This window comes from Mustela lutreola, chromosome 1 (genome assembly GCF_030435805.1).
Source record: "Mustela lutreola isolate mMusLut2 chromosome 1, mMusLut2.pri, whole genome shotgun sequence".
NCBI classification, from domain to species: domain Eukaryota; kingdom Metazoa; phylum Chordata; class Mammalia; order Carnivora; family Mustelidae; genus Mustela; species Mustela lutreola.
In genome coordinates, this window is record NC_081290.1 from 12,880,572 (window position 1) to 12,891,478 (window position 10,907).

The window sequence follows — 10,907 nt, forward strand, 5'->3', positions numbered from 1 at the left end:
TCAGATTTTTCCTCTATAGTTAAGAGTCTCTTATGGTTTGCTTCACTCTTTTTTTGTTTCCCCTTCCCCTATGTTCATCTGTTTTGTTTCTTAAATTCCACATATGAGTGAAACCATATGGTATTTGTCTTTCTCTGACGGACTTATTTCACTTAGCATAATGCACTCTAGTTCCATCCACATTGTTGCAAATAGCAAGATTTCATTCTTTTTGATGTCGACTGATACTGCATTGTGTGTATATGTATATACACACCACTAGCACACACACGCACACACACACCACATCTTCTTTATCTGTTCATCAGTTGATGGACACGTGCTATTTCCACAATTTGTCTACTGTTGATAATGCTGTTTTAAACATCAAGTTGTATGTGTCTCTTTGAATCAGTATTTTCGATTTTCTACTAAATTTTCTGTCTTGATTCAAATGGTTTCCAAAGTCCATAAAAGAAGTGTTTTCCGTTTCCTAGGAAGTTTTTGCTCCCACTTTTAAGTCTTTATTCATACGGAAGTAGTTTTAGCTTAAGGTAGGAGACCAGATTTATTTTCTTCCTGGAATAGAGAGCCAAGTGACCTGATACTACTTATTAAGTAATCCAGCCTATTCCAATGATTAAAATGCCATTCTTGTTATATCCTAAATGTCTATATTTTCTAGAATATACTTTTGGATTCCATTATTGGGCTCCACATTAATGGGACAGTATTTCCTTCCCATAGCTTCATCTCTAATAGTCTTTTATTTATTTATTTATAAGTATGAACTTTTTAAATAATAGATAATGAGGTTTTGATTCTGAATGCAACTGATAGATTCTTTAATGACAAAATTTTACTTATTCTCAGCAATTGTAATGAGTAGTATACTTGATTTTATTTCTCCAGTTTTCTTTAAGTAAATTATCTATTTTACTTTTTTGCTTTCTTTTCCTTGTGACTGGTTTAAATTCTTTTTCATGTGCTCGCTTCAACACATAGACAAAAATTGGAATGATATAGAGATTAGCATGGCTCCTGCACAAGGATGACATGCAAATTCGTGAAGCATTCCATATTTAAATAAATAAATAGTTTTTTCATTGCATTTTTTCCTTCTTAGAAATTTCAATATATCTAGTTAATAGTTAACTCATTTTTCATGGAACTCAAATTTGGATGCATATATTTTCCACTAGTTCTATAGAAATTATTGGCTCATCGAATGTTATTTCTCTTACCTAAGCCCCAACCATAGAAGAGGTTTTTAACTACTTTCATTTCTGCCCTCTCCTCCCTTCCCACTCTTTACTCTTGGAGAGGATTTATAACACTTTTTTTCCCCACCCCCCCCTCATTTCTAGTGATTAGGTTTTGCTGAAATAGTATCTGATGCTCTAACTATTACTGGGATGTTTCTTAAAGTATATTGCTTCCACTGCAAACTTTTATACATTCATTGCATTGAACGCACACCCTGCTCAGGTTTCATTGTTACCGCTGATCCCCCTCTTCATCCCTCCCTCTCTTGAGATCTCAGTTCTGATTTTTATCTTGCTTTAGTAGAGTCCCTAGTCGTGTATTTTTCTCAGCTGGTATGTGAATGATGATCTTTAACTCAAAAGCATTTTCCCTCACTGTTTATTACTTTTTCCCTCTATCTCTTTTTTTTTTTCTCTTCTCAAACCTCTGTGTATTCAATGGTTTTAAGGATTCATTTAATTCCTGGGATGCAGGTAGTAGGAAAATAAAACCAGTTTAGCTATTTAATAATAACTAGTGTAGCTGAATGATGGGTACATGGGGTTCATTATAGTCTTTCATTTGTTATTATATGTTTGTAGTTCTCCACAATGAAAAATTTTAAGTTGTATTTTTTTAAATAAACTTAAATTATTATGCATTTTACTTTATAACTGATACATGAAACATTTCACGGATCCCAACTGAGAAGACAGTATGTCAAATCTCATGTTGTCCAAGTAGGGTACGTAAAATAGCCCAAGAGGCTCAGAGCAGAAAATTCTGTCCTTCACCTCCACGCCTCCTCTTCACTTGGTATAAACTGAAAGGTTGAAGTAAGTCTTAGCTTGAGGCTCCCAAACCACGAGCATTCTCAAATGTGAAAAAAAGGTATTCAAGATCTTTTGGAAAATTTTTTAACCAGACCCAAGAATTCTGACTGATTATGAGTTTCAGGTAAATGTTGCATGGGTTTGTTTTTTAACTGAAGGCACAAGGTCTAAACAACTCTAAAGTCAGGAGATTATTTCAATATAAGAAAAGAATGGATAAGATAAGAGAGCTATGGACAGAATATCTGATGGGGGGGGCAAACTACTAGAGACCCAAATCTAGTTTGGAATTGTGGATTAAATGTAAAAGTTGGTAAATATCATATAAAACACAAAATCCTCAGAATGTGTTGAAAATAAGAAGATCTGACCATACAGGGCCCGCATCCCCACATGATCCACTGAAATCGAGGCCACACAGTGGCAGTTCCCAACGCTCACATGATGCTTGCATATACACTTGCCCCCAACCAACTTCATTCCTCTTAATTACCTTCCTGGCCCCCCTAGAATTCCCATTCTACAGCTATTGCTAGCAGCGAAGATGTGTATCCAAACACTAGCAAGGAACAGATACCCCGCAACAGATATGAAAAAATAGTGGCCACGAGCATAAATAGAAAAGTTAATGTGCTCTGGAATCTATCTCTATCTAAAACTAGAACTTTTGCTGTTTGATTTTCCTGGTTTATTTTTAAGTAACCCATGTTCTTAACCAGTAGTCCCCCCCAAAAAAATTTTATTTATATCAATTCATTTAACCTGATAACAACCCTATATGGTATGTACATATTAGTTTCTTATTTTACAGATGAGAACACTAAAGCAAATGTAGCTTAGGTGACTTGCCAAGGTCACACATGTAATAAATAATAGAGCTGTAGTTTAGACCCAAGCAGTCATATCTAGATTACTGCACCAACTTCAGTTTTGACTCTTATCCCATGGCTAGTCTCCACATTGCAATCAAAGTGAACCTGAATAACACAGCATCCCCTACTCAATATCCTCTGACAGCCTCTCACAAATACCAAAGTCCTTGTAGAGTCCATATGACCCTACCTGATCTGGTCCTGCCTCTCTCTGACCATAATGTTTTTATTTTTTATTTCTTAAAGATTTTATTTATCAGAGGGAAAGAAAACATGAGCAGGGGGAGGAGTAGAGGCAGGAGCAAAGGGTGAGGGAGTGCAGATCCCCATGAGAGGCTTGATCCCAGGACCCTGAGATCATGACCTGAGCCAAAATCAAGAGTCAGATACTAAACCCACTGAGCCACCCAGGCACCCTTAACCATAGAGATTTTAAAGGGTGGGGCAACAGGGATATCTTGGGTCTTCTGTGTTTGCTAGTGGGCTTTGCCCAAGAAAAAGTTAGTTTCTCATACCTTCATGACAGGAGATAGTTTTACAACCGGTAGTAAGTTAAGTGCCTACCAAAGTGAGGCCTCCATCTGTCTCACAGAAACTGAGAGATAGACTCTAACTGTTTTGAGGGCTACATTTCAAAGAGATGGCTTTCAGGTCCTTGAGAAGGACATTTCTGAGGTGGTTAAACTGCATCAGGCTTTTAAAAGATTAGCGTACTGTTCAAAGAGGTAGAGAAAGAATTTACAACTTTTCTAAAGTAAATGTTCTAGAAGGAAAGGGTTATGGGATCTAGAGTCAGGAAGAAGACATTTAATAGAATTGAGGGGAGTATTAAGTCTGTCTTGGTCAGGGCCTTTGTACTTGGTGTTCCTTCTTTCTGGGACATCCCCCACCACGCCGCCAACCAGTTCTTCTCCTTCTTGTCCTTAGGACCTCACTTCAAAGAGGCCATGCTTGCAGCTGTCTGTAATGTTCCCACCTCTAACCTTCCAGTCATTACTGTCTTCATAGAACTTGCCTTGAAGATTATTTTATTTCTTCATTTTCTTGTTTCTCCTACTAGGATGAAAGCAGGCATTTTGTTGTCTTATACGCTGATGGCTAACATAGATCCAGTACCTAGAACTCTGTCTGATGTATTGCCTGGACTAACACATATCTGTTAGGTGAGTGAATGAATGAAGGAATGAACTGAAACCAGGAATGAAAGGAAAACTGCCTATGGCAAAGAATTACAGGCACTTGTCCTAAGAAACTAAAGATTATTTGAATGAGTCAAGAGAAGGTAACATTAAAATAACTTTTAGATCATGTTTTCAATAGAAAAGAGAATCATGACTCTGATGATGTCACATTAAGAATACATATGTCTGTGTTTAGGTTAGTTTTAGATCGTTATTCAATCCAGGAAAAAAGTTCAGAGGAAAATACATGGTTTGACAAAAATCTTTAGAATAAAGAGAGCAATATAATATGCCCTTGTCTATTCCATGAGAAGTAAAGGGTTTGTCTCCATAAAACACACAAAGTAGCATTGCACCTGCGCAAAAGCAGAAGCGGTGAGACTACTTAAGAAATTGACACATAAGGACGCCTGGGTGGCTCAGTGGGTTAAGCTGCTGCCTCTGGCTCAGGTCATGATCTCAGGGTGATGGGATCAAGTCCCACATCAGACTCTCTGCTCAGCAGGGAGCCTGCCTCTCTCTCTCTCTGCCTGCCTCTCTACCTACTTGTGATCTCTCTCTGTCAAATAAATAAATAAAATCTTAAAAAAAAAAAAAGAAAAGAAATTGACACATAACTACTAAAAGCTGACTACTGTACAGAGGAAATAAAAAGAATACAAGTATAGTGCTCAAAGGAAGAATATCTGGTGTATGTACAACCTAAAACAAAATAACAAAGGGTGATATGGAACTCAGCTAATCCATTATTTAGAATTATCTGGAAAAACATTATTGAAATTATAAAGCTTTACAGTTAGAAAATCTTGGATCTTAGCCACAGTTTCTGTTTTTATTCATGGGTATCATGAAGGATTGCAAGTGGGTGGTTTCAAGATCTCTCTTGAGTCAAATAATCTGAGGTTGTGTGGATTTTCAAATGCATAAAGGCAGAGAAATGCCTGGGAAGAAGGAAGGAGGCACAAAAACCTAATATCAAGCAGAACAGACATACCATCCAGTCAGTAATAGTAACTCCCTTTTAAAATTTCTGGTTTATACACTTGCATCTTCAAGTCAGAATTACAAACAAAATAAATCCAGTCTAAGGTGTTGGCTCCATGATGATTTCCAACAGATGAGAGAGAACTGGCCCACTCTTGCAAATGGTGCCCCCACCAAAACAAAAAACCAAAACCCAAACCCAAGATAACCAGTGATTCTCTCATCTCACCTGTTATGTTTCATTTGTTATTTGCTATTGGGCCTACATTCTGAAAGTCCATCATGGATTTATTATATACAGTTATATTTATATTAATAAATATATTTTTGCACAGCACTGAGATTTATTAAATACCTCCATTTATATTAATTTATATGGTGTGTACAATAACCCAGGAAATAACATTATCCCCATTACAGAGATAGAGAAATTTGCTTAAGTATAGAGAACACCAATGGCTTGCTGTGGTCAAGGCGTTGGCAGATAGTGAATCTAGAACACAAACACAGTTCTCTGAGTCTAAATCACCCTCTCTTTACTGTTCACAGTGTCCATAAAGTACCATTTCCACTCCCTTGAGAGTGGAATAGCTGCCAGGAGCTCTGCTCAATAAAATACTAAAATGACTCCACTAAGAATGATCCAGTAAGAAAAGCATGATTTATTTGTCTGTTTCTATTCTGCAGCCAAGTCCAAGGGAAAGTGATAATACATGCTGTGCTGAAGTTTAAATCGTGTTTTAAAAATACAGCAGGAAAATTTCAGGATAGGATTGAAACCATTTTATATCAGAAGCTGAAGGGCAAAACTGGGTCTTTGTGTGTAGATTCTTCTTCTTTTAAATTTTCAGGTAAGCCTTTTTATGTATGGTATAGAGTGATTTTCATCTTTTAATTTTAATGTTGTGTTTTTTATAAAAATGAAAACACTTCCCTCAAATAGAATTTCATATATACAATAATTATTGCTTGTAACCACTGTTAAAGTAATCAATGTCCATGTTAATGAATTTCTTGATATAATATCATTCTTGTATTCCTGGAATTAAACCTTACTTGATGATAGAGTTTTAAAAAGAAAAAAAATTAGGGCCCCAAATAACATTTCTTTGCAAAACAAGGAAGCCATAAACTCTTTTTTTTAAAGATTTTATTTATTTATTTGAGATAGAGAATGAGCGAGTGAGTGAGCAAGAAAGCAGGGGTGGAGGGGGGTTGGAGAGAAAGAGGGAGAAGCAGACTCCCCGCTGAGCAGGGAACCCCTCCCCCCAGGACCCAGGGATCATGACACAAGCCAAAGGCAGACACTTAACCTATTGAGCCACCCAGGTGCCCCATAAGGCAGCCATAAACTCTTAATGACTTATTCTGTGGGTTGTGTTTTCTCCCTCAATTCTTTTGAATATCTCAAGAATCTAGACTCCTGCATTCCAGAAATTAGTCTGAATCTCTTTAGCATCAAGCCAACTTCCTGATAGGACTTCAATGGACATTGTTTCTCTTACTCTTACATACAACCCAATTCTTTTTTTTTTTTTTTTATTCCAGTGTAGTTAACATGCAGTGTTATGTTAATTTCAGGTGTGCAATATACAATCTAATTCTTATTCCTGGTCACCAAACAATATCGTGAAAGATAGCTTCTAAAAGGTAGGGACAAATGTCCCTTTATTCCCGGGATAAGGAATGTCTCTTTGATAAAAGTACAGCCAATGCTTGGCACAGCTAAGCTCAGCTATCAGTTCTCTGCTGCCACAAATCTGACCAAGGGCAGAAAAGTATCCCTGCCCCTACAGGAAGGACGAAAAGGATGTAATGTGTGTGGGGAAAAATAAATCGAGGCCAAAGTTTCATTTGCATAGTACATCAAAAGGATCAAAAAGCAAAACCTGAATACGCTTCTCCTAGATGAGAAACCATCATGTTATTGAAATGTGACTCTCCTCAGCTTATTAGATGCTTTGTCTTAGACCCTCCTTCTCATACAGTTTATCCTATGCGTGGTGACCTTGAAAGAACACAGAATATAAAGCAGATCTGGAATTTACAGAGAATTTGCCACCAAAGATATATTTTCGAAAATTCATCTGCTAAAAACATGAACTTAAATGGAAAGAAACAACATTACATTTCCAATACTCCGCCAACATTTAAGAACATTATATAGGATCCCAAGAAAATTGACTTCCTGAGGGCCTTTTCCAGATACACTATTTCTTTCCATAATTCTACTTAATATAATGCTACCTTACAATTTTATGAATAGTAACTGTTAAGAGCAATACACTTAAGCACAGATAGCCCTTTGGTATTGTCTTAGCCTCTACTTGCTGCTTAGAAACCCCACCTCCCTCCTGGGGTTATCAGAAGATAGATGCCTTGTGAAACTGGGGGTTCGAAGGTACAAAACCAAACCCAGCAGTCAATTGGACCAGTTCTGCAAAACCACACAGAAATAAGTTAACACAAAGCTCACATTCAAGACAGCTTGTACTGAAAGCAATTATGAATCTTCATCAGTCACCACGTAAACGGGTCTCTGGTTTAGGAATTTATGGAAAGCTTATTTAGATAGTCAAGGCTGCTGTCACAAGGTTGCTGCTGTCTTATTGATAGCCTCACCTTATGCTTCCTTGTTAGTTCGGTTGCTTAGAGGCCTGCTCCTAAGTATGTTGGCACTGTTGAATTTCATTTTTATGCAAGCTGCTTAACAAAGAGGAAAAAGTCACTACTTCCTACAGCTGTGGTTTACACATCACTTCCCAGTGCTACTAGTTACAGCAATGGGCTGAATACAGAACTAGTGTTCCTATATTATTATGTCTGGAAAGAAAAGATAGAGAATAATGGTTAAAATTGTGGGACATGATGAGATTTGAATCGCAGGTCCTCTATATATCAGCTGTGTGACTTTGGAAAAATTGCCTAACATTTCTGTGCCTCAGTCCAAACATCTCATCATGGGGATGATGATAATAAAAAAAAATATTGCAAAAGGCTGTTGTACTACAAAGACCTCATAAACTTTAAAAAACAGGACTGATGTAGGGGTGCCTGGGTGGCTCAGTGGGTTAAAGCCTCTGCCTTTGGCTCAGGTCATAATCCCAGGGTCCTGGGATGGAGCCCTGCATAGGGCTCTCTGCTCAGCAGGGAGCCTGCTTCCTCCTCTCTCTCTGCCTACTTGTCTGTCAAATAAATAAATAAAATCTTAAAAAAAAAAACAAACAGGACTGGTGTAAAGTAAGTATCATTAATTGTTTTTTATCAGGAAAAAAAAAACTTTATGTCCTATAGGTTATATATTTGTAAGTTAACTTCATATATATGTATATGCTATTCTTTTTATCAATAGTCCTGCCCATACCTTTCCCCTCCACACCCCCACACCCCCCTGCCAAACTCAGGCTTCACTGGGGATGAGGAGTCAGATACTGGAGGTGTTGCTAAGGGAGAATGACCACCCGCCTCACAGCACTAGTGCAGCAGGGGCACCTTTAAATCCCCATCCCTAAAACCGCACCAGAGAGAAATCGCTTTATCTGCAAGCTTCTTCCTCTTTATAAAAGATCATGGTCCATAGACTTCATGGGAGCTTTCTTTTTTCTGAAAAAAAAATGAACACGCACATCTAAGGCCCTCAGTGCAATGCCTGACAAAGAGAGAGTACTCTAAAAATAGTAACCCAGATAGATTTTCTTCTATATATATACTTTGCAAGAGTATTTTCACAGAGAACGTGGTTATTCTTCTGCTAACTGTATTCTGGGATATTCATTGCCCAACAACTGAATCTTAGGGAACATTCCTATGTGCCTTTGATATATAGAGTCAAAACAGGGTAATAGCCCATGTTAAGAGATTTTATAAGCCCCAAGGATAAAGTAAATCAGTGGCAACTGAACTGAGAGATAAAATTATTACTTCTGTAGAAATAAAAAGTTAATCAACTCAAGTGTCTATTAATATTTCAGCACTTAATAATTATACCTACCCCAAGAAAACTGCTTTAGATCATTCTTAGTTATAATACTAAATTACTATTGGCTTAATTTATTTATTCATTTACCAAATAAATACTAACTAAATACTGACTATGGCCCAGGAAATTTGGATAAAATTCTACCTTACCATTTTCTGTTTATGCTAATATAAAATTCATTTTCTTTTCCTATGCACATACCAAATGATATAGGAATGAGTATCTAAAAAGGGTAGTGTTGATGATATTTTTAATAATTTGCTGTGTATTATCATGACTAAAAGGCAAAATATCACAGAATTTCCATTTAGAATTTTTATTCTCTGTAACTGTCATGCATATTAAGTTATTTATTCCAGATCAGTTGGCAAAATTAGGAATAGTGAAAATAGGTTACTGGTTTCTGGTCCAAATTAAATTCATGAAAGTGTACTATTTATTGCAACAGTAGACATTTGGAAGAACTTACAGCTGAAAAAGACTTTAGAGAAATCTGGTCTGGTTGCCTCATTTATAGGTAAAGAAGAGTCAATGAAGTAAAATTCACTCTAAGTCGGGGCACCTGGGTGGCTCAGTGGGTTAAAGCCTCTGCCTTCGGCTCAGGTCATGATCCCAGGGTCCTAAGATCCAGCCCCACATTGGGCTCTCTGCTCAGCAGGTAGTCTGCTTCCTCCTCTCTCTGCCTGCCGCCTCTCTGCCTACTTGTGATCTCTGTTTGTGAAATAAATAAATAAAATCTTTAAAAAAAAAAATTTCACTCTAAGTCATAAAATAAATAATGAGCAAAGTATATATATAAAAGAAAATCTATCTGGGTTACTATTTTTAGAGTACTCCCTCTTTGTCAGGCATTGCACTGAGGGCCTTAGATGTGAGTGTTCATTTTTTTTCAGAAAAAAGAAAGCTCCCATGAAGTCTATGGACCATGATCTTTTATAAAGAGGAAGAAGCTTGCAGATAAAGCGATTTCTCTCTGGTGCGGTTTTAGGGATGGGGATTTAAAGGTGCCCCTGCTGCACTAGTGCTGTGAGGCGGGGTGGTCATTCTCCCTTAGCAACACCTCTGGTTTCTGACTCCTCATCCCCAGTGAAGCTCACTTTAACTCATATCTTCTGAATCTAAGTGCACTGTGCATTCTCTACACTATTTCAGGAATCAGTTTAAAACTGAGAACTGCACTAAAAATCTACTTAAGATACAGGTTTAAAGATTCTACTGGAAGAAAAATCTGGCTTCTTTTTCTAAATCTGAAGTCAGTCATTACAAATCAAAGTCTTTTAAACTCTGTCCTCAGTTTTAACATCAATGAAGAAAGCATGTAAATCCATATCTAACTTAAAGAATCGCTGAGAGGGGTTGAAATAAAATATTGTGAAATATTAACTTTAATAACCAATTTTGAAGTGCTTGTACAAACACTTCGCCAGGCACTATGGGGAAATCAAAGAGAAAAAGAATATTGTCCCTCTCAGCAAAAAGTCTATAAAATAAATAAATACATATACAAATATATATATTTGACCTTAGACTGACATAGTGTGTATGAAAGGCACAACCGGTATCACTATTACACAAATATATTTTAAGCTTATCCAATATAAACAGTGTGATGTGGATTGGACTTAATGCTGTCATCAGCTGGTAAAATCAAACAGTGATTGCAAGTTGCTAAAAGAGAATAGTAGAAAAATAATTTTGTCAGCAACATGCCCAAAACTCCAGGCTTCTCAATCCACTGACCTCTAAACCCTTGTCATCACATTTAGCCAACAGTCCCAGTAGAAGTCAGATCCATATGACACAGCTCTCAGAGTAGCCAGTTCCTTTCTTTCAC

General features: G+C 37.0%; 1 pseudogene; it reads left to right on the top strand.

Moving 5' to 3' along the window:
- The first annotated feature begins 964 nt into the window (after positions 1-964).
- On the top strand, positions 965-1,065 carry LOC131822897 (U6 spliceosomal RNA; annotated as a pseudogene).
- The last annotated feature ends 9,842 nt before the right edge of the window (positions 1,066-10,907 follow it).